The following is a 23408-nucleotide window of genomic DNA, read 5'->3' as shown; positions in this document are numbered from 1 at the left end:
GTTTTGAACTTAATCCTCACAGCCACTGTGAGCCAGTGCAGAGATTTCAGTCCTGGAGAGATACGATCCCTAGGCTTGAGGCCAAGGACAAGTCTTGCAGTCCTGTTCTGGATGAGCTGCAGGGGACGAAGAGAAGAAGCAGGCAGATTTAGAAACAGGCTGTTGCAGTAGTCCAGCCTAGAGAGAACCAGAGCTCTGGAGACAGTGAGCTTCTGGGGGGAAGGAGAGGAAAGGAAGAATACCTCAGAGGTGCAGGTGGTAGTGTGACTTCGAGACGTCAGTTGTGAGGAGAGAAGGAAAGTGTGGGGTCGAAGATGACCCCCAAGGTTTTTAGCCTCGCAAGTGGGAGCAGAAAAAGGGCCAAGAGAGGCCGACCAGAGTGTGACAGGAAAAGAGGGAGCGGGTGTGCCAATGAGGAGAATCTCAGTCTTTTTGGCATTAAGGCAGAGATCATTGGTGGCCCACCACTCCCGGATAGCAGACAGACAGTCGGAGATGAGAGAAGGAGAAGAGGTGGCTGAAGGTATACTGAAAATGAGCCGAGTCATCCGCTTAGCACTGAAAGTTGGGGCAGAGAGCGGCAATGTTGTGGGCAAGAATTGCAAGGTATTGGTTAACAGCCAGGGAGAGAGGTTAGACCCCTGGGAACGCCACAAGTAGAGATGGAGAGGAAGGACCCAAGTTGGACCTGGCAGGGTCAATCGGAGAGGGAAAAAAAAAGTCAGCCAAGCCAGGGCCTGATTGGTGATACGCAGGTTATCACAGGAACGGTTGAGCAGGATGGCACGATTGACTGTGTCAAAGGCAGAAGAGAGATCAAGTAAGATGAAGCCACAGGGAGAGTTGGAATCAAGGATGGAGAGCAGGTCTTCACAGATGTTCAGGAGAGCAGTTTCCGTGCTTCCGGCAGCTCTGAAGCCAGGCTGATGGTCATGGAGACGACCAACAGATTCAGTGTGAAGATTAAGCTGGGAGATGGCCAGTTTTTCCAGGAGTTTGCCTAGGAAAGGGCTGATGGAGATCGGACAATAGTTAGCCGGGCAGGATGGGTCGGCAAAGGGTTTCTTAAGAAGAGGGTGCACAAGGAGTGCTTCAGGGGGGGGGGGATGACACCAGTGGCAAATGAGTGGGTGCAGAAGTCAGCCACAGCACGAGCTATGGTGTCGATGTGGTCCTCGATGGTTTTGGAGGAACAGGGGTGAACCTATTTTGACAAGACTTTCATAGATCGGACTTGTCTCAAAACCTCATCTGGAGGAGAACAGTGGAAAGCAGAGAAGAGGGCAGGGAGGTGGCAGAAGAAAGGCCAGAGAAAGAGCAGGGAGTAGAGGGAGAGGGAGAGAGAGAGAGAGAGGACAGGATGTCCTGAATTTTAGAGATGAAAGGAAAGTCCAGGTCGTGCAGAGTGCCTGGGAGAGGACAGGGGAGGTAGAGACTGCAGCAGAATTGGACAGTCCCTTGCAGATTTTAAAAAGAGTTTGATCGAGTGGTTAGATGCTGCAGAGACGCAGGCTTAAATCCATGGAGGACCCACTCTGCCCTTTATCTTTCCCAGGTCGACAAATGGAACAATGACATCATACCATCTATTGCTACGCTTCTTGCAAGTGGGATTGCCAGGCATGAAGCTTTATACACCACAACGAAAAATCCCACGCAACTTAACCAAGCAACACCATCCATCAATCATCAATCTCCAAAATGGGCAGTTTCTGAATCTTTGCATCATCATCTTCGGCACATTTAGCAGACGCGATGGGCACAGATTCCTGGATGCTTCATAGTAAAAGAGTTGTGTAATGTCCACTACATAATCTCATCCCCCCCTCTTTGCACCACCAGCTCCACAAACCCACTTCTCTCGCAACCCTATACTCATTCATGCTGCAGACTTCACGGACCTCATCACCACACACAAACTTCATGCCATTTTATATCTTCACTCACCCACCGGTACCGCATCCTACATGCGGACCACAGGGGGACAGGTGTCCATTATCCACAAATCAGACTAGACCTGTACCACACTCACCCAAACAGCCATGAACTCCTTGCGGTTTCTCGCACCATCTCATGAACACACTCTGCACCTTCCAGCTCATCTACTGCCTTCCTCACACGCGTGGTGATCTCAATGGCATTCATTGCTCAGCATCAATCTGAAAAACCTCAAACATCTTCCCTAGATATTTCAATCTGCTGTCGACCCATGCCACTAAATGCACTAGGGATGCTCTCCTCCACCTAAAACTCTGTAGACATAAAACAATATATACCAAGCCACATCAGATGAAACATACCCAACCTCGTCTTCTCAGTATGCCCTCATATACCGTGTTTTAACCCTATTGCACGTGAGTGGACAGACACTGTGCCGTCCCCTTCCTCCCGTCAAAAAAGGGACAGGTATTTCCCTTTAGAAGTACTAGAAAAACTATAACCAACCCCAACCACCCCAACGTTGACACTCTTACGAGGTCTCAACCAAACCGTAACCACCACCCAACACATTGAATAACTAAAAAAGGAGCGCATCGTGTCACAAGATAGATTATGGCGTACTATGCAGATAAATAAAGATTTCACCTTCAAGGCCTCGTGTGATACACACTGCCCTCTTCCTGTCATCAAAGTCTAAATCTCATATTACTTAACTACTTGCCACTGACAACAGGAGTAAAGCATTCTTCATTAAGTCAAATTGCTCAAACTAACTGCTGAACCGATACAATCTATAGACAAACACTAAATAGTTCACTTATAACAGATTGTTACCACAAAAAAGAAAATAAATAGTTTGTCCCTCACTCTCAATCCCACAAAACAAACCTCAATCTTTTGTCTCCTCCACCAAGGATATTGCAGACAGGCTCATGTCACTTAAACCAACTGTATACAAAAGGGGACTCCCTCCCTATTGCCATCCTAAACAGGTCAATGGGCCCACCTAACCCCCTCCTCAAAACAGTTAATGCCCGATAAATGCAAGGCATTGTTCCACGACCCTAAAAACTGGACTAATCCACCATCTCCACCGAAAAAGTTCCTTGGACTCAGAGCATCACAACCTACAGACAGATCATTTGCCAACCATTCACTGGAAGACACGTTGATAATGAGGTGCCAACCAACTGCATGCTCAGATTAACAAACAGCTTGGTCCACAATAGAAATCAACCAACATTCAGGTCAGCTCGGGTACACTCACTGTTAACCAAGACAACGACTCATGCCTCTTGGTCCTCCTCAAACATTCTGCTACATTCGACATGGTTGACCACCTCACACTGTTCAACCCACTCGCAAAGACAATGTGTTTCTCAGGCACAATTCTCAACTGGCTCGCATCTTACCTCGTGGACAGACACACCAAGCTGTCTAGAGGTGCAACATCAAGTCAGACAACATCCGGTCACCTGTAGAGTCCCACAATGCTCAATATTTCCCTGGTGAGCTTTAATCTATGACTGGAGCTACTGGGATCACTTATTTATGACCCTGACTTCAGTACAGAGACACCACCCAATTACACCTGAAGTTAGTGGTTCCCAAGGCATCTCATGCCTCACCTTCGTCCAAGCCAGCATGACCGGCACATACCTCAAGCTCACACCCTCAAACCCACAAAGAAGCAATTCTTCCTACTCAGTCACCCATCAAAGCCCAATTATTAATCAAGGCAGGCTAAACATGCACCACATGCACCTTAATGGTGTCACACCTCATCGGGCCCAGACCGCCAAATCACTCTTGTTCACCATTGAGAGCATGCCCTCTCCTTCAAGAAACATACCAGTAAAAAAAAAGCACAAACAGCCCAGTACCAGCTAATGCTTCACTGGAGGATACAAACTTTCAAACACATGCCTTTGGTACTGCGGTCCAGGCTCTCTCACAGCGATGTCCCCCCACGGCTACATCCTAACACCAATCCTTTTTAACCTTTACATGGAGCCTCCGGACACACTCCTCAAGGATCCCGAGATGGCCATCCACCAATGCACAGACGATACTCAGTTGTATATGGGAGTGGGTGGCATGCAGGACATCATCTCTGCAATTGTCTGGCCATCGTCCACTCTTGGGCGTCGACTGCCTAATTCGGGCTTAACCCATGCAGGACCGAGTTCATCCTCATAGGTCCATCCACTGGAAGACAGCAGTGGTTCAGTGGTGTGCACCTGGAAGGATTTGATCCACGGCTCTCAGACTTAGCAAAGTCCTTGGGCTTCACCATTGACGGAGGCCGATCCTTCCAGAGAGACATAACCGGGAGAGCCCAGGTGGCCTGGCTCTGGTCTCTACCCTTCATCCCGCAGCAGAACTTCCAGACCCTGATGCAGGCCCATGTGGTCTCGCACATCGATTAGGGGGTTTGAGGGGGCAGTGGGGGGCGCTATCCTGGCAGGGTTCCCAGCTGCTCACTTGGCTCCCATGGAAACGGTCCAACATGCTACAGTTGCAGGAGCGCAGAGAGGTTTGGCCAAGTTGCCCACATCCTGCGCAAGCTACATTGGCTTCCACTCCAAACCAGGGTGCTGTTCAGTACTGCATGTATAGTCTACGAAGCGGTCGCGAGTGGAACACCAGTGTGCCTGGCAGCTGGGCTCAACTGGTCTAGTGTCACTCCCAGCAAATCTACCAACCGGCTTGAAGCACAACTGAGAGGACCCACAAACAATCCTCATCATGCAACCACCCTCACAAACTCTATCCCGGTGTCGGCTCGGAATGCCCCCACAATTCTCCAATTTCACAAAGCTCTCAAAACATGACTCTTTCCACAACACCTGACCAAGGACTAATTCCAATGGGCGCACATACTTCACAGTACTGTGCTGTTAAGATGCCAGCCCAAATGCCGGCTACCCACACTCTGCACAACACTCAGCTGCTCTCGAATGTTTGGGATATTTCGAACAATAAAATTAAATAAATAATGGGGAAATTGCCCTCCTCATCGGCAGCACACATTGCCCACTTAAAGGCATTCAATACAATGCAGCACGGCTCATATGCAAATACATTCAAGCACTTTTGGGAGCCGCACTGGCAACCCAACCAAAATACTTGATTGCCTACAATTCCAAAAAGGCAACCACCACTCACATGTAGCTTAGGTGGGTCACACTTCGAGGAGAAAGGCCATCGCTCGGCTTGAGATGAAACTGGTGCATGGGGGAAGGAAAGGGCAGACTTTCTTGTTATGGCCCCACCTACCGGAACAACCACCTGGTGGCAACTTGGGTCACACCAACAAGCCTACTATTTACAAAGGAAATCAGCCTTAGTCAAGGACATCAGCCTTAATCTTTAGTCAATACTTGGGAGTCAACTAGGGTCCTTGCTCCAGATACTACCCCAAGTCCTAATTATTCTAACCTCCTCCCCTCATCCCAGATGTTAACCGCTATGGCATGGACAGCGTTACATTGCTTCCTAGCTATGTAAACCACCAAAAACGAAACCAGAACTGCCTCTTGCGGTTATAAAGTAAAAGATGCAATTTTTCAGGGTTCGAAGTTGCTGGGTGCTATTCAGCTCCTACCTCTATCCCTGGAGAGCCTGGTTAGCATTAAACCAACATCTACCAGGAGCTGCTTTTGGCTCCAGAGGCCAACTGGTGCCATACAAACATACCCATGTGACATTCTTTTGTATTTGGGAATGGGTATAAAACATATAGAGCATCATGGATTGTACATATCGGACAAAAAAAAGTTTGCCTTTCCCATAAAAAAGTTAGTTTTGTTGCACGCTATATACTAGCTCCCGTTTTTTAATTTTTTTTTATTTTTAAGTGGTAGCACCTGGCTAATAGGTGGGTGCCGGATACCCAGGAGCTAGTTTTAGCTCCCGAAATCTAATTTGGACCCTTGCATGAGCGCCTAACTCAAATAACTCAGTCACCTTTGGACAGCTGACTTGAGATGCACACCAGCGAAAGGAGGTTGCTCAATATGTATGAGCGGAATTCAGGTAAACCGCACATCCAAGGCTTCTTTCTGTGGACAGTTTGGTCCACGATAGCTCATTTTTTTATTTTAGAAAGATTGGCACATAATGATCACATGCATGGATTACATGGCTACAAACAAAACCCAAGAAGAGGTGTAGCCATTAAAATAGGAGGGCAAAAGGTGTTCAAAACATATTAGCTTTCTTTACAAATACAGCTGAAACCGTAAGACTCCAAATCTGGCCCGATTCCCAACATTTTTTTCCAGATCTCGCACTGACCGAGTTGACGTGAACAGCCCGGTCTCAAGTAGGAAAGGTGCTGGTGGCTGGACCCATTGTGGCCACGTACACCAGTGAAAAGCCTGAAAGCGCTCAAATCAAAGTATTTTACATTACTGGAATTTTATATATGCATTAACATACTGTTCGTGACAGCGAAAACCGAAACCGTCCTTTGTTACGCAAACAAAGGGTCGTTCAGTAGGACCAGGAAACTACTTAATAGAAGCTCAGCGGACCTTGCTGGGAGAAATCTAGCTCCTACTTGTAGCCAACAGAGATCTTCCGTTGACTCTAGTCCAACTGGTGCCATACAAACATACCAATGTGAGAGCAATGCTGTGTGTTTGGGATCCATATTAACGAGCATTAGAACAAATTTAAAAGTAAGATTTGCTGCCAGCTATGCATTAGCTTCTATTTTCCCCAGAGGTGCTTACTAAATGATGCAGATTAGAGGATCTACATTTCAGCTCCTTTTCTAAAAATATTTAATTTCATGCTGCATCTTATAAATGAGCTTCTGTAAGGAAGGGATTTCCAAACGTTGAGTCGGCTTTCATGGGAAAAACAATTAAAAAAATAAAAACATCATGACTCCGCAATACGGTCCATGGTTTAACCGATGATCAACTTCAATATCTGCAAGCAGTAGTAGACATATTTTAAAAAGTAGTGGCCTGTCCACACCAAAAAGGAGCCAGACAAGCATTTGTAGACCATAATCCTGCGTTGTTACACTAAACACTCAACTGTAACAACCAAAAAAACAAAAGAAAAAAAAAAACCTTTCAACTGATTATTATCCCTGAGAATTCCACCATCTTTTAGGTTTTTAACCGGTCACTGCCATTACACAGGGAAGAAAAACATAAATCAGAGGCAGTGTCACTCCAAAATGGGGAGACCAGTCCTAACTACTAAAGCACATCCTTTTTCCAAAATGGCACAACAAGCAACCCCAGAATTCATTCAGCCTTGTTGGGCCATCATCAAGGAGGTAAAGCTTGGGAACTGGAGTGGCTTGTGCTACAGCATATAGGGGACATGACCAAGCAATTTAAGTCAAAACGTCTCCTTTGGGGGCATTGGCCACACAGATTTGCACATGGGTGATCCACCCCTCCCCCACCTCGCCCCTCTACGATGGTAGAGATGGGCTAAGCAATGATAAAACCTTTGATTGACTGAACGTAGGCATCAAAACTGGGACTCGCCAGAAGTCATTGCCAAGTCTTTTGGCGAATAAGAAATAGTGTACTAAGTGCATGAAAATTGAAGGGGCAAGTGACAATATGCCTTGCAGCTTGAAAGGTTTACTCTTGCTCAAAGCTTTCCACCACCACCTTTGTGTTTTTACCGACGCGTTTCATAGTGGTCAAGTATGATCAATAATAGGGTCAGACGATAATAAATACGAGAGGGTGTCTGGGGCAGCAACAACTTAAAATTTAGTATTAAACCAGACTTAAGACTGAACTCCTAATACACTTCACATTTCAAGATACACTTTGCTCTCTAACCCAGGCCATATGGGATTGCATCCTCAACCACAATACAAGTGGTACAAATAAGGCCGTCAACAAACCTCTAAACCAGGGGTTGGCAACCCCTGGGTCTGCAGATTTTTTTCACTACAACTCCCATGATCCCCATCCTCTCCAATCATTAACTAATGTTGGATCGCTCCCCTCTTTAAACAATCAACTAGCAAGGCTACAAAGCCAGCTATGTTTAATTCAAGAGCTCTCCAGAAAGACTACCTTTTACTTTGACCATGGACTACAGCCGTAAACAGACAGACAAATTGATGAATTACCCTTTGAATCAAATTAATTGCACACTTACAAAAATTATTCAACATGAAACTCGGCTATCCAATCTAAAACCAAGCAACCCACCATCAAGAGTCATCACTAACTACTAATCTTGTACTCCAGGACTCCCTTAAAAAAGGTGTACGCATCACATTATACCAACATGGAGACGCTGTAGCTAAAAGCATCTCACCAAACACACTTATATCATGCAAATGTGCTTAAAAGCTAGGACATCATCTTCAGGTAGAAGGACATTGTCTGCTGCTAGCACCATGCTTTGGAATACAAAGCTTCCCAACTGCATTGGAAATTCTCTGCAGTTTAGAAAAATGTTAAATGCACAAAATTGGTAGTCTCACAAAGAAGAACCTGTGCTACATACCTTTCATTGATCAGTCAAAAATATCCGTATTGTGTATAATGTATACACCCACATTGATCAGGCCTCAAAATGTGCATTTGCCATGGTCTAGTAATAATTAACTCTTGGCGAGTAAGACATTGTGTAATGCGAATATGTAGATAATTAAGGTGGAGAGACGTATGCCTGGTCAATAGCTTGCAACTTGAAAATGTTACCCCTGATATATATATCGGACTACATATATTACCTTCTAAGCCAAACACGTAACTATAATAATGAAAAACTTCTATTTTCAATGTGTACTGATTTGTATACAAATATCTTTTCTATCAGTCTTCATTCGTTTAATAAAAACACAACTCTGGCTTGTTTTTCCAAGATATCAATCATGCCTACCAGGTGAATGTCAGTGCAAAGATAGTAAGAGACCTATAACGAATCAATTCCCCTTTTAATGCATTTAAATGGCTTCAGATGTGTGTTAAGAGGGCAGATTTTGTTTTACAGTAAATACAGATCATGCCTTTTTTTAAAACTATCTTATATTAAATGTTCAACATAAAATACAATGAAAACCACATTCAATTGTGCACCTCAAGATATATAAAAAGGCAGTGATATTTTATTAGTACGTCATTTTCTTACGGGTCAGTAACAACTTCACCAACCTGCTCAGGGTTTACCATTACCTCTAACCAGAATGTACTCCCTGAACAGCAGCTCCGAGCTAGGCATACAAAATCTATGTTGTCCATCTTACATTTCGGACAAACTCCAGTTGCCTAGATCTCGACTGAGCAGGGACTCTTTCCGCATGTCCACATAAAGGAATCCAAGCATTGACGCAGATTTTAATTCAAATAAATGTGTAGAATACTAAATGTGGATAAAACAAAGGACGGACACGGTGAAAAATAAATACCATAAACGAGGAGCCTTAATTAGCATCCACAGACATAAGAACAACTTGCCACACAGGCATCAACAACTACGATTAAGTTGCAACAATCAAGAATTAAGCAGATACCAAATTAATCCTGGCTTCACCATCAAATCAAAATCTGCGATACTGAGTAAATTACAATCCACTTTTCCGGTTCTTACAATTATAGCCCAAATTGGAAGACTCGCAAAGCAGAATTAAGCACCAGGTACAGAAAAAATATTTTCCTCTTGGTGCTTCCTGAAGAGCATATTATTGCATGAAGAATTTTTCCCAATCCATATATTTGGTGGGTAGTTCAGAACACGACACATTTGTAGGACATAATGGTCTCACATTGGATTGCAGGGTATTTCTTTCGAAGTATCACCCAACAAGGAGAGGCAACCGCTGGAGAACAAGAAGTCAGTACATAATTTGCAGCACACCAACTACCAAATGAGCCCTGATGTTTTTATACATTGCCAGAAAGAACGTCACATAGGTTTGCATGGCAAAAGCTGGCTGGCAAAGTCAAAAGAAGCTATTGCTTGCTGTCAAATTAACCACGCTCTTCTAAGCTACAAGCTAGAGCTAAACATAACCCAGGAATACCTCAGCAATGTTCTTTGTACCCAAGAAATCTTGCTTCGTATGTGTGGTGGATAAGCAAGGCTCTCCTTGGAGAAAGAGTATGCATGTGACAAAAGCTGCTGGGATTCAAATAACTATTTTGAGTTGGAGAAAAGCGACCCCTGGGTGCACACCACCACCCCCGCTGACATTTATAATCTGCAGGAGCAACCTCTATAGAAAGAGGACCTAATAAATTTCCTGCAAGTTGTATATTTCCACACAAATTGCAAACTGACATTTTTCCATTACACTTACATTTTCGTCTAAAAGGTGTGAAAGCATCTTTATGGGAACTCAGAGTTGATGTCGGTTCTATTGGTTTGATTTCAGTTGGTGTTGGGGGAGATGTATAATGTGTATACTTCATCGCCTCTCCTAGTGAGACCCCCAGCACTTTTTGCTGGGCTTCTGGACCTTTTCCTGAAATCCCAAAGGAATGGAGCCTTTTTCCACTCATTCTTTCTTTCTTATGGGCTGTGTCTTTTGAAACTCTATTCTTTGTATTGTACCTATCCTATTAACACTTAAATGCATCTGTATTTTACTATTGCAGCACGCAGCTCCTTATGGGCAGTGTTGCTGGGGACCACCTTGAGATTCTTTTTCTTTTAACCTAGTGTAACTACAGTTCTTAAGGCTAGAGAGATACTTAGTATCTCTGCTAAAACGTTGAGAGATTGGCACACACCACCTTATGTGGAGCACCAAAGGGATACCTAATATCTGTCTTCTCTCTGCTCCTATGACTTTTTAGTTACATAGACAATCTCCTAGTAATGGCGGGTGGCAGTGGACGTGTTCTACCAACTATTGTGTAATTTTTCCCCCGCAGGCTATGTCCATACTCCTCAGTAATGCACAATAGGGGCACCCAAGTACCAACTTGGGGCCTCCATTCTTTTTGCACCATTACTAGCGTGGTTGTTCTTTGTCAGCTGGATAACGTGCCATGAGCGACACTGAAAGAGTCTACAGATAGTCCAGAACAAGTCCCTGCGGATAGAGTCTGGAGCTCCACTCTTCACAAGGATAGCTGATCTTCACAGAGAACTGGACATCGAGATATTGGACGACTATCTAGCAAAGTAAGACCTTGTGCCAAGGACTGACCAGAACCCAAAGGCTCTGATAAGAAGATTCAATGCCACCAGTGCACACCCTTTAGAACGCTAACCGCAGCCCATCACGACGAAGACCCTGTGAAACCAATCCTACTGTGACAAGTCCACACAGAGCATTAAGAATCCTAACCCATGACTACATGCTCCACCCGAGAAAATGGAGTAATGAGGATCAAGCCTCGATATCCAATAATCACTGCTGATAGATTTTATCCATCAGCAAGAAGAAGAAATGGAAAGCACAGTGAAAGGGAAGTTGACCACTGGAAGCTGAAGTAACCGAATATGACGATGACCAGAGGCGCCTGCAAACCATTTGCAACACTGAAGCGACTGCTGCCTGTCCTGACTCAGTTTTCTGTGCAGCAGAGGAACTCTGAAGAGGACGACTCCTTCCCTTAGGATGGTGGGAACAACCAGTCCCAAGACAAACTTTGATTTGAGCCATCTCCCGAGGTCCTGTGAGTTTCCAGAGCTGCGGAACCCCAATACCAGGAGACCAGATGCCCATTTTGAGTGCATCATTGTGGAAAGGTCGAATTCATCCAAGTCTTTGCTGAGCCCTCAAGGGCACACCGGAGACCCAATCCAAGTAGTCCAGACCCCCCTCAGAGTGTCGGACCACAGGAGCCGAAGAAGATTGACCGTGCAAATCACGTCCTTTGTTGGTGCTGCAGAAAAGTGACCAAAGAAGGTGATAAAAGCTGTGCCAGAGGTACTCCCTCGAGACAGGCGAGAGATCTCATTAATTGTCCTGCCTTTCGTCATCATACAAGGAATCCAGAGGTCAGGTGCAGAACTGCAACATCGCAGAGCATCCACCACAAACATTTTCTTCAAACCTATGGTACTGTGGGGAGAAAGGTGTTGCTTACCTTATTCAAGAAAGTCGCTTGCGAGCGTTGGGAGTGCACGTAAAGGTGTCCAGGGCAACCCCCACTTTCCTCCGACTCAAACCACTGCTTGTGTCCCTTTAGCGAGTGCTTTCACAGGGTCTCCCTTGTCGGTCAAGCCCTAAATCTTCCTTCCTAGAGACTAGAAAGTTTGACTTCTGCTGCTTTTCAAGACTTTCAGCCTCTCTGAACTGCCTTTTAGATTGGGTTGCGTTTTGGACTTTAAAAGATTTGCTGTGCAGGGAAACCGCCTCTAGAACCCGAAGCTCTACTAGAATAACACTAACCAATTGTATTCCTTCCCAAAAATCATTATCCTATATGTGTATGCTCACTAAATGCAATTACCGTATTACTTTGAGTGCGTATTATTACCGATAATACAATAGAACTGTCAAACGATAACTGTCTAACCCCTGTAACAATTGTGCGCGTTCAGCAACTAAGTGGCCTTTCGAAAGTATTGTAAAGTATACGTATGTGTTGGTTTATTGTGCTAAGTATTTAACAGTGACTTGTATAAATATAAATCTATAGTTTAATATACATTTATTTTTAAGTGTTATGCATTACTGGCTAGGTTCAGTGTACTTACCTACAGCTCACATCTTAAGATAAGCCTGACTGCTCTGGCACTCTATCAAGGTCTCCGAGTGGTACAGACTGATACTAAGAGTGGGGGGGAGGGAAGGAGGGCAGATATACAAACCACTGCAATTGCTTACTAAAGTCTTCCTTGGTCTGGAGAGAAATAGCTCTGGGTAGCAGGGGGCGCAGTCTAACTAGGCACTTGTATGCTAAAAGCAGGAACTAAAGAGTTCAGAACAAAGCCAATCCCTGAAGTCAGAGTATGGAACCTACAAACTCAACACAAATCTTTTAGAGTACAACAAATTGAATTAATACAGCTGCTATGGTTGAGCTTATTTGAAATGTGTATATTTAACTATCCAGAGAAGCATAGGTACCTGAAATATCACCAAAGATGCAGTGATATTTAGACAAGAAAATGAGAAACATGTTCATAGAAGGTAACGCAGAGATGGAGTTGGGAGAATTGGCTGAACTAGCCAGGTGCCGCTCAGGGTACCACCCACCTTATAAAGGCAGGATTGGCCATTGATTTCATCACCGGTGTAGTCAGGTGATCCAAGTCTGGCATTTCCAGGGCACAATTTGACATCTTTATCAATAAAGTAAGGTTTGGCAAGATTTAACCCAAAATCAAGTAGTAGTGTCATCAATTGTCTCTGTACAAGTTAGTGTCTCAAGTTATTGGGCATGCAGGGTTCAGGCAGCAAAAGTGCAGGGGTGGATGCAGCGTCATTAGCTTTCATTCCTCCCTACACTATGTGCTAGGACTGCTCTGTGTGTGGCCTCCAATCCGTGGAAGCAGTGTCCGGCCATGGGCAAGAAGTCAGATCAGGGGAAGGAAGGGCAATCAATCACTCTATTAATTTATGTTTCCAATTTATATAGCACACCCAACCCGGAGGCATCTGGGCGCTCAACCAATGTTCCATTTTTGGTGGCATAAGCACTGTAAGCAAGCCGCTGCTGCAGCTGCAGGCCACCAACCACAGCTTGCTCTGGATGCTCACAAAGCCAAAAAACAGAGCAACTGAAGTTAACCGCCCCAGGCTCAGGCCAGGAAGCTGAACCAACAATATGAAGCTGCAACAGATTTTTCATAAATATAAAAAAAATGTTAATATTTATATAAAATGGGCAAGTGTACATATAGACTATGTATGCAAATGTGCCTAGAGGACTGCTGAAACTAGTGAAGTGTACCTTCAAAAAAACAAAGCAATGGAAAATGCAACAATTTTCACTCCTTCACTCGCCTCATGGAGGGTCGCATCCCAGCAGGGCCCTTGTACACGGTTTCTACAGTCCCAGGCAGCAAGAAGAGCATCCAAAGTGAGGTAGGCATCCTATGTGGACTTCCCAACCCTCCGCCCCAGTTCTCAGCCACCCAAGATACCCTGTGCAGCCTCTTCTGAACTGGCTAACCCACCGTCTTTCTGCTCTCCAAGGTAGCCTCGGTCCTTCACATTAACCATCGGGTCAATCGAAGGCACGGGCCACCTTCACCAAGTGCAACAAACATCACGCTATAAGAAATAGGCATCCTGACTTAAGTGGACTTGTACATTCCAACTTACTGCCAACCCCAACAAGGTTAAGTCCAAAAGTAGTTGATCATCGTCAAGCAAAATAACACCAAAATGTCTGCAAAACAGAGAGACAGCATGGCAACTACGATCCAGGACTGCCTTCAAAGTGCCGACACTCCCCTTTATAACATTAAATATTGGAATAAGTGCCCTCCAAATAAGCCAAAAGTAAGACAAAAAAATAAAAAGACCCCTCAGGTGCGGTTTGAATGAAATAATTACCGTACAGACCACACCATCTCCCAATACATTTGCCCTTTATGTTTTCAAAATAAGTTAATGTTAAACTCACCTTTCAGACATCTATTTTACCTGCAAGCTGCGACTAAACAGGCGTGGATGCAGCCAAACAAAACCCACGCACACATGCGTGTCAGCAAGGATTTATAATGCTAGGGTGACTGATCAGTCAATGTGCCTTATTACGAGTTTGGCGGTAACCACTTTACCACTGTGTCAAATTACAATTTTTGGCCTAGAGTGGAGGATTTGCCTCCAGGAAAATCCTAGAGGTAAATTCTCCAACTCACTGCCGAAAAAAAATAATAATAATTCGGGTGAACTGCCACAAATATTCGCTATTGAGTCCAATGCACTCAAATTAAATCGGGAATTACACGGACATCACCACTTGTGATCCGGAAATTCCGGCAGACCAAGTACCGGTATCAGCAACTCGTTTGGCTGGTATTCCAGCAGATTTACCGCCGCTATACCACCCAACTCGTATTGAAGTCCACTGTCATTAAAGGGGCTTTCACACCTAGCATCAACCAACACAGGATGTTTAGAGCTGGTCAGGGGTGTGTGAAGTCATGTTATGCTGGGCTACGGAAATTTCATGTGTGCTGAACTTTGCACTGTTTCAGCCTTTTGCAAACTCTAAATCATGCTTCGCTATATGAAAGCAGAAAACCTAACACCAAGAAAGCCATAATTAAATATAAATGAAGGAAAGCTGTAATAAATGATTAAAATGGGTTTTCAAAAAAATGATTCTTCCAAAAAAATTAAATGACTTGAAAGCAAACAAACATTGAAAACAACAATACAAAGACATTTTAATTATGGATTCTACATCAAGCGATGGGTCACGATTGTGTCAAGTTATTTGTCTGAGGCGATCCAAGGCTCACAAGTTGGGGAGGGAATGGACATAACCCAAACGATAAGGTCTCCCGAAGCATACAAGTTAACATATGGAGCTGTGCAAATAAAAAAAGTAATGTGAATGATTTCAGTTTAATGTCGGAACATCTGGAATGACTTATGCCAGAGATTACAGACTGCATTGCGATTGGCCGAGAGAAGGTCTATAATTAAATCCATGTCCTGCGAATGTTAACAATGTTTCTTCATTCTAGAGTCTTTCATTAGGAGTTTTTCAAAGATGTTCATGAATTAATTGCCAGTTTATTATGAGCCTTTACTATCGCTTCAGTCAAACATGTGTCTTCATTAAAGTAATCATTTTTACATCTCCCCATTTTATGGCACATATAGGAGTGGTTGATAAACCCATATCCCACAGTGATGAGGTCATACCATTAACTATTTCCCTGTGATTCACGAGGGTTAACATTTTAGCCAAGCATTATAGAATCTGTCCAAGGGCCATACAAGGAGTAATGGACCCCGAAGGCAAAGTTAAATGCCGAGTACATTGAGGGAGTTTAATGAGGTGTACGAGCCCAACCATTGGGCAGGGTCCATAAAGCCATTAGGACCCAATTCGAGAACGACAAAAATGGTGCATTGCACTTAAGAATTGTGGTATTAGGAATGGCAGCTAAATCCACCTGGGAAGATGGACGAGAATTGGCTGCATAGACCTGCAGCATGGAAGACGTGCCTGAATGGATAGGAGTTTGCATGAAGAGAAGCTGTAATGAGAGATGCGGGAGAGAGAAGGGACAGTCTGGGGAGGAGCTGGGCCTGAGCGGGCATAGAGCAACGGACCTGGCGCAGGAAGGGAGAAGGGGAGGAGGAGTGCCATGGAAGAAATGGCTGCAAGTGACAGTAAAACTAGCTGCAGGTAAGTGATGCAGCATGCCTCCCACTGGTCAAACTGCAGGCTATACGATACCAGAGAGCTATGCCATCTCAAACAGCCACAAGTTGACAATAGAGAGGAACATTAGGAGTGTTATAGGAATCATGGCCTTCAACCAAAATGAAGATCAGTGCCTTTTAAACATAGTACAAAAGTACATACTAAGCAACAAAGCAACATGTGTAATGGTCTCAAAATGCTGCTCAGGGTTTATGGTGATATGCAAATAGGTTAGACTTATGGATCAAGCCACAGAGAAGTAGTGCACCAGCCACTTTTACTCCCTAGAAATGACAGTACGGCCAATATGTTTTAAAAAAAATTATATTATATATATAATAAAATCGAGTTTAACAATTCTCTCAACAGAAAATTGGAACAAAGTAGAGGATGCCGCCCACGATTCCACCCACACGGCTCCACAGGTATGTTTGGCTCAAACAGAGTAGTGTCGCAGGAGGAGATCCAAAACTAGTTAATGCCCAATCTGAATGGGAACTTAAACATGCATCTTAACTTGCATGACCTACAACATAGTTCCAAGCGGATGGGGGCTACTTAGCGTCTGCTTGTAACCTAGAAGAACGCGGTCAACTTTACAGCAACTTTTGACTCCTGGGGTCAGCTGGTGCCACGTAAACATACATTATGTGACGTTGACACTGAGGGTTTGGCAATGTGTACATAGGAGCATTGTGGCACAGAACACATTTAAAGCCTAAATGGGTAATACGTAATGGGTAAACCAATCTTATGTGGAAGTTACAACACACCACATGCTATCTCCTTGTACCCGCGACATAGCTCCTGCTTACTGGGCAATGCTGAACACCCAGAAGCTGCTTTTATTCATTGAATATTGCCTTCAATCTTCATACCAGGTTTAACAAGGATGAATTACAAAAAGATACTGGTTTAAGAGTTTACATTTTTTTGACTATCCTGAAAAATACCCGTACAGGAAATGGCGATTAGGTTTTCTTATTAAGGGCATAAACAACATTTTACTATCAGCTACAAAAAAGAACTACATTCCCCCACTACAAAACGTGTATCAGGTGCCAAAGCACTACAGGACCATAATGTATACGTGTTACCATTATGAACCTTAGAACTGAATAAAGACATCAAAGTATTTGTACTGAATTCACACTATGCTGTTCGTGGCCAGTACCAACCCATAGCCCCACCAAAGTCCTACTCTACCCGTAGTAGCAGAACCAACCTTTGGGTTGCAAAGAAACACGACACCTAAGCATAGTGCAGCATCTCATGGGTCCGAGCCAGCTTTACACTATCGTGAGGTCGATTAACCGAGAAGCAGCGAGTGGGACATAGCAACACCCGTCAGCAAGAGAATGGCGATTTCAGCGATACATTAAAGTAATTGTAAACTTATTATTAAATATACATACAGAACATACCTTAAGTGAACTTCGGGGCACAAACAGCACGTAACGAAATAACGGTAAAAATATCCCATTCCATAGTTTGACTCAACTTAAAAAAAATAAACAAAGCTCTTCCCCACCACTGCGAGCTCGCTTCTACAACGTCACTGACTGACCTGAAAATGTGCTCATTGCAGAGGAGCCCTAAAAGCAGTGCACTGCGTCATGGTGTGTAGGGGTTCGGGGGTCCCCTTCAAGAAGTCATGGACAAGCTCTACGAGAGCCAACGCCAGGTGGTACCTAAAGAAATAGGTTCTGAAGTACGGGCCAGCCAGGAACACGTGTCCAACTTCAACCAAAGTGTGTTAAAGGGGCTCCTTGTAAACAAAGGGATCCGGGGCAACGAACTAATGTCCAGCCCTTAAGAATCAAACGAACGCCATCCTTTCAAAATAGCCACATGGAATAAATGTAAATACAGTGTACTACTATACAGCGATGTAAACATTGATGCCATTCCCAGGAGCTTGGTTAGCATTAAAACCGAGTATGGCTGCGACTCCCTATGGTTGGAGCTGTAGACCCAGAAGTCCAGTTCTTGGAAAGCCCTGAACCGAGCTGCAATTATAGAAGAACCTATAGAAATAAAGAGCTGCCTGTACAACAGAGACCCATGGTCAAGGAGTAGCTAGCAATGGAAGGAATTGGAGTTTCAAATTTCATTGAGTGGGATTCCAACTACCCAAAAACTAACACATCCCTGCACAGCCAGAATGCATGTGGCATTACACATTGTTTTTAACTATGTTTCACCCAGCAGCCCCTGCGGTACACAAGACTCCAAGCAAGAATGATGTCAGTTTAATCATCATGGACTGACGAGAAATTATAACAAACAGTATCCCTTTTGAAAATCGAGATAATTCTATGGTGCCATATACCTCAGTGGGGTGAGCACTAGCCATGCATGTCTACGTACAACAACCAGCAGGTCCCAGAGCTGGATTCCATGAATGCAGGTCCGGTAGAGAACGCCCCCCTTGATCAGTCTTAAGCGCCAACTGTAAATTCAGTGCCGCGATTATAGTGGGACAACGCTATGCGTACATATTAAACACTTGCAACCATTCCTTCAGTCCTGCATGGTGGAGGAAAAAACTAAAAAAAACACAACAAAAAGCTCACAAACAAAAACACAGCACACAAAATAATAGAGACACATGAACATCTTACAGTAAAAACAAAAGTAAGCATTGCCAGATAAGGTCCCTATCCATGAGAAAACTAAAACGAGCATAATATACAAGTATATTGAGAACGGTACAACCCATTAAATTATATTTTTCAAACATTAGTACACATCAGTTTATTTAGATAAAACAAGAATCTACAGAACAGACACATTTAAATGAGAATATGTTGCGGGAGAACCGATCAGCTATGCAGAATGGGACATGTACGTGTTAGTCGCGGGCAGGAACATCGTTATGCATTTGTTACGTTAACAGAGGATGCTGATGCAAGGAAAGTTAACAAATACACCTACACCAGGGGAACCCGTGGCGTGTGACATCTATCTACATTTTAAAAGTACTCTAGCTGCAATGTCCTCACTCCAGCACGCACATTGATTTCAATTGTGCCTTCACGCAGTTTGACCCCGCAGACTGTCTCCTACTGACAGCCAACCACGCCCCCTCCGTTTAGAGGTTAACCAAAACGTGATAAAGTGCCCTGCATTGATGCGCCTGCCAACAAACCTACCCACAGTCGAGACTAGGCCCCCTTCCGAGTCTTGGACTTGGACAGTCAAAGTCATTTTCACATTGCCGCCTATTCCAAATTTCGTTCGCCCCCCCCCCTGATCAAATGGGGAGAAAAGAAAAAAAATCATACATATCCCCTCTTCTGGGCAGCCAATTACCTCATTTTAAAAGCGCCCACTCTGGGATGTCCGTGCCTCCAATGCCTAGGCACTTTTTTTTTAATACCTATGAAAACACCCCACAATTCGCCTTTCTAGCCGCCTCGCTTTATCAATGCGTCACGTGGTCGGATGCACAGCAGGCATCTGGATTTCATCGTCAAGGCAACTTTCCAGACAGACCCTGCTCGCCTTGAACCCACGGGACTATTCGAACCCTGAACCCCGACACTAAAGCCGCCTAACATCGACATAGCCACTTCACAAAAACATTTTTTTCAAAAAAAACATTCAACACACTAGAAAACTCTCCGAGGATTTCGCCACAAAACTCCCTCAAAATGACAAAACGAGCTACGCAAAAACCCGGTTGAATAACATGTATGTTAGTGCACCAAACTTAAGCTGGCAAGATATCAAGAACTACAGCAACTTGTCGAAATCTTTGAAAGAAAATGATACAACATTCCGGATCCCAAAAGTGTTGCATAGAGAGAGGAATCTACGTAAGGAACTGATCAAGTGGACACAAATCCGCCCGAATCACTGCTAAAACTAAATGAAAAAAAAAACGATCGTGAAGCAACGACATTGTTCGTCGAGGAAAGCAGGGCGGCATTCGCATGCTCTCCGCCATACAAAAGGAACATGTATTCATTCGCCAGATGTGCTCGCATGAGCACAGTGTTGAAGAGGCCCATTGTCTGAGCCAGACTCAGAGAAAAAGGTTTGAGTCGTTTTGGGGCCAGTTGCATTCTTTCAGGTGTTAGCGAGTGTCTGCAGAGCAGTTGAATTTCACTGCCTCCCAGGTGCCATTTAATTAAAAATAAAATAACTTTTCTGGACTTAAATGCAGCGCCTTTGTGTCAGGAAGAGGCGAGTAGGCTGCCCTCTTTCTGGGGATAAACAGGCTCTTAATTGTCAGCCATTATCTGGAAAGGAAGGAAGGTCGATTTGCATGTCTTTGCCTTGCAGGTCCCCTGGGCTGAAAATGTTGCTGTGGAAATGTAAACAGGCATTTGAGATCTCCAAGTGAAAGAAAATACAAGACAAACGCAAACAATTGACATGACTCGAAAAACCACAGAAGAAGAGGGCCGGAGCTAATTCCCCGCAGTTTTTTTTAATAGAACTTTAAAGAGTTGTAAAACAAAAAAAATAAATAGTTGGGGGGCTTCACAATGCTGTGTTAGGGTGCTTTGGGAAGGAGGTTACTTTATTTAAGCACGGGATGAAGTGTTCTCCCCCTCCCAACAGGGAGGCGTCAAAGTAGGTATACCTGTGGGGGTGGGTGGAGGGCGATACTTCACGATTTTAAGAGATAGCCAGTGTGCGGATTCCAGAGAGACAATCCGTGGAATTTGTTTTAGGGAAAGAGGGCGCGTGTGTTACTTTTGAAAGAATATAAAAGGGAATAAAATACAATTCTGTCAGCCAGCGCTAGTAAAATGAACGCATTCCACCAACAACTCGACCACTCCAACAGTATTGCAACGCCCTATTGTTTTCCAACTACAACCAAGACCCCCGACAGCGGTAACTTATCAAAGAAAGTTATTACACCCAAAATCTCAGAATAGACGGCCCACGCTAAAATACTACACACAACCCGACATTTTTTCTACGCTAAGCGCAACTTTCGGTTAGTTACCAAGTGGCATAAAACGATGGCCTCTTCTGGCGAATACTAGCACAGAAAGAGCGTGGGGGAGTGATAGGATAAGCATCACCCGTACGCCGATCTTTTTAATTATTGAGATTGAAAATGACTTCAATCCTCCTCTTGTTTTGCAAGTCGGGATTTTCCATAAGATTGCAATTTAGAATTTCTTAATAATAAAACGCTACGTGTACGCGTAGGATATAGGTTTAATGACAACACTGGCGGGGCCCTCCTGGGAAGGACTCCGGGTACTCACCCCCAATTCCTAGTTGGCCGCATTCTCCCCCCGACCGACGCTCCGCGAAGGATCCGGGACGTCAAACTTTCACCGAAGTTGCCACCAAACCGGCCAGTCCAATGCTAAATCCGACAATCGTCGTTTTTACCTCCTTCTTTCCTTGGGTCCGCAAACAAGGTCTCCAAAGGTAAAACAAAAAAAATCCAGCAACGCTGTCCAACAATCACTGCAGGCAGCGAGCAGCAGCGCACAGGGTGTGATGGCAAAGTCCGCGCATGCTCAAAGCAGGCAGGCCCTGCAAGGAAAGCAAGCCGACCGTCCAATGAAAAGAAGAGCTAAACAGGCCTATCTCGCACAGAGACACGGAAAGGTTGGACAAGTTAATGTTTACATCGAACTAGAGCGTCTTCTTGCGTCCAAACGCATAGCTCATGTCTTTGGCTCGCAAAATCTGTACCACAGCCTCTCCCTTGACTTGAGTAGACGTGGATGCATATGGACATCACATACTTCTCAACTACTGGCACGCTTTTGGCGGGTATCACTATCACCCCCAAGCTCCTTATCTGCCAAGTAACCTCAATGGACTCACACCCACCCAAAACTAAATTGTGTGCCTTTTCACCCTCTGATTGGACTGGAAAGGTGGAGAGCTATGATAATGCTTTGAAAAGTACTCTTTAAAATCATACGTTTTCTCCTGTCAGACTATATTTCCTTGCAGTTGTTGCAGCAAAAAAGGACACAGCAGAGAAACTGGCCCATTTTGTAGCCCAGATGGGACCAGACATTTAAAAATTCAGCATGGAAAACAGTGAGAGTAATCCAGAATTTTGGTAAGTATCTTTTTGTACGCCACAACCAGCATGACATTTAAGTATCCTTTAAACCTGCTCCATAAATGCCAACCCTCCCGATTTAGGCTGGGAGACTCCCAGTTTTTGTGTCAAAAACATAGCTCTCAACCATTTGTGTTGCAAAGGCGGGTGAAATCACCCGATTTTGTTTTTGGCGGGTGAGACGCCCATTGGAATGAATGGGCGTGCAGGAGGGTTGGCAGTGATTCAGCCCTTTACAAGGCGGGTGACACCCGCCAAAAGCGTGTGAGTTGAGAGCTGTGGTCAAAAATACTGCTATTTTTCACGTTCTCCCGCCTAAAATGATAATTTCCCCAATGTATTTCGATGCGTAAATTGTTGTCTGTAGAAGTCTCCCTCCCAGGCTTGTCGGAATGTTGGAATGAATGCTGCTCTCACCTTCTCAGACATGGTGCCCCTTGTTGTGTCCCTAGATCCCTGATGGTGTGGGGGACCCAGACAATGATATGGGCCCACTCGGGCCTACGGCGGTCACAGAGCACAGAAGAAACGGGTCGTTAGTGTGGTGCATAAACCCAGACTGGCGCGAAATCGCCAGTTCCGGTGATACCTTTATTTCTGGGTCCTGCCCCCAGCACGTGACCCGGTTTCCCCGTGACACGTAACATCACATTCCTCCCAAACTTAGTATGCTTTTTCAACAACAGCTAATAATTTTTCATAACATTTCAATAGTTTCAATAGTCTCTTTGGGAGCGTGGCCTAGTCACGCTCAACCAGTGATAGACACCTTGTATGACATACCCCTGGAGGCGGGATGACGGCCGCGGCTTCTCCCTAAGATGTTATCGGGATGGGTCCTCTCCGTCGAGGAGTCTCTGGTCGGGCGTCGCCCATGGATGGAGCTGCTTCTTGGGTTTCTTGGGGCGTGGCGTGTCCCTCAGCTGGCCTTTTGGCCTCTGGTCGATCTGGTGCTGGCGGTTCTCTCCTGGAGCTCTCCAGGCCTTCCTCCCACATCTACGATGGGAACTTTCAGAAGTGTTAAATGTTTCTTGTCATTGTTTCGCTCCCTCTGGTGGTGGTGATCATGCTGTGGTTTGTGGAGCTTACTGTCCATGGTCGGGACTCGAAGTTGAGTGACATTT

General features: G+C 44.6%; 1 protein-coding gene across 2 annotated transcripts in view; it reads right to left on the bottom strand.

Moving 5' to 3' along the window:
• The window catches only part of BMPR1A (bone morphogenetic protein receptor type 1A), a 595030-nt gene extending 573357 nt beyond the window's left edge, over positions 1-21673 (bottom strand). Inside the window, exon 1 of one of the 2 annotated variants that reach the window (XM_069610776.1) lies at positions 21464-21673. The gene's annotated coding sequence lies outside the window, so the exon portion shown is untranslated. The remainder of the gene's footprint in view (positions 1-21463) is intronic. The other variant, XM_069610777.1, reaches the window with a different exon arrangement.
• Positions 21674-23408: the final 1735 nt, after the last annotated feature.

Source organism: Ambystoma mexicanum, chromosome 8 (assembly GCF_040938575.1).
Source record: "Ambystoma mexicanum isolate Mex_15411 chromosome 8, UKY_AmexF1_1, whole genome shotgun sequence".
Lineage (NCBI taxonomy): Eukaryota > Metazoa > Chordata > Amphibia > Caudata > Ambystomatidae > Ambystoma > Ambystoma mexicanum.
The sequence above is the reverse complement of the archived record's forward strand: the minus strand, read 5'-3'. Positions and strand labels throughout refer to the sequence as shown.